Below are 5,604 nucleotides of genomic sequence, written 5' to 3' on the forward strand. Positions count from 1 at the left end.
GTGTTTTGCTTCTGTTCCTAGATGGCTGACTAGGAACAGCTCCAGTCAGCAGCTCCCAGTGTGATCGATGCAGAAGATGGGTGATTTCTGCATTTCCAACTGAGCTACCTGGTTCATCACATTGGGATCAGTTGGACAGTGGGTGCAGCCCATAGAGGGTGAGCCAAAGCAGGGTGGGGCATTTCCTCACACAGGAAGCACAAGGGGTCTGGGTATTTTCCTTTCCTAGCCAAGGGAAGCTATGACAGACTGCACCTGGAAAATCAGCACACTTCTGCCCAAATACTGCAGTTTTCCCATGGTCTTAGCAACTGCAAGACCAGGAGATTCTCTCCCATGCCTGACTTGGTGGGGTCCATGCCCATAGAGCCTTGCTCACTGCTAGTGCAGCAGTCTGAGATTTACCTGCGAGGCTGCAGCCAGGTGGGGTGAGGGGCATCTGACATTGCTGAGGCTTGAGTAGGTAAACAAATCGGCATGGAAGCTGGAACTCAGTGGAGCCCACCACAGCTCAGCAATCATATTGAATGGGCAAAAACTGGAAGCATTACCTTTGAAAACCGACACAAGACAAGGATGCCCTCACCCATCACTACTGTTCAACACAGTGTTGAAAGTTCTGGCCAAGGCAATCAGGCAAGAGAAAGAAATAAAGGGTGTTCAGTTAGGAAAAGAGGAAGTCAAATTGTCCCCGTTTGCAGATGACATGATTGTATATTTAGAAAAGCCCATCATCTCAGCCCCATATCTCCTTAGGCTGATAAGCAACTTCAGCAAAGGCTCAGGATACAAAATCAATGTGCAAAAATCACAAACATTCTATACACCAATAACAGACGAGAGAGAGCCAAATAATGAATGAACTCCCATTCACAATTGCTACAAAGAGAATAAAATACCTAGGAATCCAACTTACAAGGGATGTAAAGGACCTCTTCAAGAAGAACTACAAACCACTGCTGAACAAAATAAAAGAGGACACAAATAAATGGAAGAGCATTCTATGCTCATGAATAGGAAGAATCAATATTGTGAAAATGGCCATACTGCCCAAGGTAATTTATAGGTTCAATGCCATCCACGTCAAGCTACCAATGACTTTCTTCACAGAATTGGAAAAACTAAGTTCATATGGAACCACAAAAGAGCCCACATATCCAAGACAACCCTATGCAAAAAGAACAAAGCTGGAGGCATCATGCTACCTGACTTCAAACTATACCACAAGGCTACAGTAACCAAAACAGCATGGTAGTGGTACCAAAACAGATATGTAGACCAATGGAACAGAACAGAGGCCTCAGAAATAAAACCACACATCTACAATCATCTGATCTTTGACAAACTTGACAAGAACAAGAAATGGGGAAAGGATTCCCTATTTAATAAATGGTGCTGGGAAAACTGGCTAACCACATGTAGAAAGCTGAAACTGGATCCCTTCCTTACACTTTATACAAAAATTAATTCAAGATGGGTTAAAGAGTTAAATGTAAGACCTAAAACCATAAAACCCCTAGAAGAAAACCTAGGCAATACCATTCAGTACATAGGCATGGGCAAAGACTTCATGACTAAAACACCAAAAGCGATGGCTACTGGAGCTGAAATAGACAAATGGGATCTAATTAAACTAAAGGGCTTCTGCATAGCAAAAGAAACTACCATCAGAGTGAACAGGCAACCTGCAAAACTGGGAGAAAATTTTGCAATCTACCCCTCTAACAAAGGACTGATATCCAGAATCTATAAAGAACTTCAACAAATTTACAAGAAAAAAACAAACAATGCCATCAAAAAGTGAGCAAAGGATATGAATAGACACTTCTCCAAAGAAGACATCTATGGATCCAACAGACACATGAAAAAATGCTCATCATCACTGGTCATCAGAGAAATGCCAATCAAAATCACAATGAGACACCATCTCACACCAGTTATATTGGCAACCATTAAAAAGTCAGGAAACAACAGATGCTGGAGAGGATGCAGAGAAATAGGAACACTTTTATACTGTTAGTGGGAGCGTAAATTAGTTCAACCATTGTGGAAGACAGTGTGGTGATTCCTCAAGGATCTAGAACTAGAAATATCATTTGATTCAGTGATTCCTTTACTGGGAATATATCCAAAGGATTATAAATCAAGCTATTTTAAAGACACATGCACACGTATGTTTATTGTGGCACTATTCACAATAGCAAAGACTTGGAACCAACCCAAATGTCCATCAGTGATAGATTGGATTAAGAAAATGTGGCACATATATACCATGGAATACTATGCAGCCATTAAAAAGGATGAGTTCATGTCCTTTGCAGGGACATGGATGAAGCTGGAAACCATCATTCTCAGCAAACTATCACAAGGACAGTAAACCAAACACCGCATGTTCTCACTCATAGTTGGGAATTGAACAATGAGGGTACTTGGACACAGGGCAGGGTACATCGCATACCAGGGCCTTTCAGGGGTTGGGGGCCTTGGGGAGGAATAGCATTAGGAGAAATACCTAATGTAAATGACGAGTTGATGGGTGCAGTGAACCAACATGGCACATGTATAGCTATGCAGCAAACCTGCACGTTTTGCTCATGTACCCTAGAAATTAAAATATAATTTTTTAAAAAAGGAAAAAAATAAAAATTAAAAATTAAAATAATAAAAAAGTTGTTTTAAGTTTGGTTCTTCATTCTATTATTCACTAGAAGCACTTTTTGGGAAAATAATGGAATCTATCATGTATTATTGATTCATTAGTTATTCTGGAATTAACCACTGTCAATTACATTATTTTTGCCAGAAATATAAATTGGATATTCAAAATTTCCATATCACACAGCAATTCAATGGCTTAGCATGATTAAGTTTTGCTATGGATATTTTGAATTCATAAATGGAAATGACTGGATTTTTTCTGAAGAACTATCCACACGCAGTGTTCCTACATTATAGACGGCATTGGAATTTAGTTTGTGCTGAAAAGTTGATAATGTTTCTAAAGGAATTCAACCTGAAATTACATAAGCAGATGTTGCAGGAAGTCAGGGACTCCAAAAGGAGGGACTAGCTGGAGCCACGGCAGAGGAACATAAGTTGTGAAGATTTCATTTTAATATGAATATATGTCAGTTCCCAAATAATACTTTCGTAATTTCTTATGCCTGTCTTTACTTCAATCTCTGAACATAAATTGTGAAGATTTCATTTTAATATGGACATATATCAGTTCCCCAAATTAATCCTTTTATAATTTCTAATGCCTGTCTTACTTTAATCTCTTAATCCTGTTATCTTCGTAAGCTGAGAATGTACATCACCTCAGGACCACTATTGTGTTAACTGTACAAATTGATTGTAAAACACGTGTGTTTAAACAATATGAAATCAGTGCACCTTGTAAACAAACAGAGTAACAGCGATTTTCAGGGAACAAGGGAAAACAACCATAAATTCCGACTGCCTGCGGAGTCAGGCAGAATAGAGCCATATTTTTCTTCTTACAGAGAGCCTATAAATGGATGTGCAAGTAGGGAAGATATCACTAAATTCTTTTCCTAGCAAGGAAAATTAATAATTAAGACCCTGGGAAAGGAATGCATTCCTCGGGGGAGGTCTATAAACGGCCACTCTGGGAGGGTCTGTCTTATGCAGTTGAGATAAGGAAATACACCCTGGTCTCCTGCAGTACCCTCAGGCTTGCTAGGATTGGGAAACCCTGCCCTGGTAAATTTGAGGTCCGACTGGTTCTCTGCTCTCGAACTCTGTTTTCTGTTATTTAAGATGTTTATCAAGCCAATACATGCACAGCTGAACATAGACTCTTATCAGTAGTTCTGTTTTGCCTTTTGTCTCGTTTTCTCAGAAGCATGTGAGGAAAGAACTAATTTTCTTTGTTTTCCTTTTTGCCCTTTGAAGCATGTGATCTTTGTGACCTACTCCCCATTCATACATCCCCTCCCCTTTTAAAACCCTTAATAAAAACCTGCTGGTTTTGCAGCTTGGGTGGGCATCACAGTCCTACCAATATGTGATGTCACCCCCAAAGGCCCAGCTGTAAAATTCCTCTCTTTGTAATCTTTCTCTTTATTTCTCAGCTGGCCGACATTTATGCAAAATAGAAAGAACCTACATTGAAATATTGGGGACTGGTTCTCCCAAGAGGCAGAAAGCACTTATATGATAAATTTATACTGTGGATAAGTTATTTGAATGTTAACTAACATTGTTTCAATAATAAATAATGTTAAACTACATTGTACACTTAGATATTCTCAAAGCTAAAGCAAGAAGTAAGATCTTCATTACAAACTTGGAGCAGATATATTTTCTGAGCTCAAACTATAGTTCTAGCAACCTCTAATATTTTTTTGTTATTACACTAAAATATACATAACAAAATATTTATTATTTACTCATTTTAAGTGAACAATTCAGTGGCATTAAGTACATTTACACTGTGGTACAATCATCACCACTGTCCAATGCCAGAACTGTTTCCTCATACCAAACAGAAACTGCATGCCCATTAAACATAGCTCTCCATTTGCTTTTCCCCACAGCCTCTGGTAACTTCTATTCTACTTTCTGCCTCTATGAATTTACCTATCCTGAGTACCTCAAATAAATGGAATCACACAATATTTTTCCTTTTTGTCTGACTTATTTCACTTAGCATAATGTTTTCAAGGTTTATCCTTGCTGTATTGTATATCAGAATGTTGAAAAGCTGAATAATTTGTGTATATAATACATTTTGCTTATATGTTCATCTGTTGGACATTTGAGTTGTTTCCACATATTGACTTGTGAATAATGCTACTATAATCATTGGTGTACAAGTTTTGTTTCAGTCCTGCTTTCATTTATTTTTGGTATATACTTAGAAGTTGCATTGCTGAATCATATGGTAATTCTACGTTTAACTTTTCAGGGAACTACCAAACTGGTTTCCACAGTTGATGCACGGTTTTGCATTCCCACTAGCAACACAACAAGGTTGTAATTTATCCATATCCTTGCTAGCATTTGTTACCTTCTATTCGTTTTTTTCTTAAGTAATAACCATCCTAATTGGTGTGAAGTGGTATTTCACCGTGGTTTTGATTATATTTCCCTAATGATTAGAGATGTTGACTATCTTTTCATGTTCTTATTTGCCATTTGTGTATCTTCTTGGGAAAAATGTCTATCTAAGTCCTTTGCCTATTATTGAATTGGGGCATTTATTTATTTATTTATTTAGTTATTGTTGTCGTTGTTTTGTTGTAGGAACTCTTTTTATATTCTGGGTATTCCCATATTAGATATATACTTTGCAAATATTTTCTCCCATTCTTAACAAGTACTTTTTAGACCTTGATGCAAAAGCAAAAGGAATTTCCATATTTCAAAATCCATTTAACTGTGCAAAGGAAGAGGTTTCACTTACCTTTCAGTTGGAAGTAACTAATATTCAACATAATAACATGCTAAAAAGCAAATATCAAGAGAAGAATCTAATAAATGCCTTGTAAGTTATGAGTATGCTTAAATATCTTGTGTTCATTGGCACAGGAATAACTTTTTTCCACCCAAAACGTTTTTGTTCTTCTCATGAATAGA

The sequence above is a fragment of the Macaca thibetana genome, chromosome 6 (assembly GCF_024542745.1).
Source record: "Macaca thibetana thibetana isolate TM-01 chromosome 6, ASM2454274v1, whole genome shotgun sequence".
NCBI classification, from domain to species: domain Eukaryota; kingdom Metazoa; phylum Chordata; class Mammalia; order Primates; family Cercopithecidae; genus Macaca; species Macaca thibetana.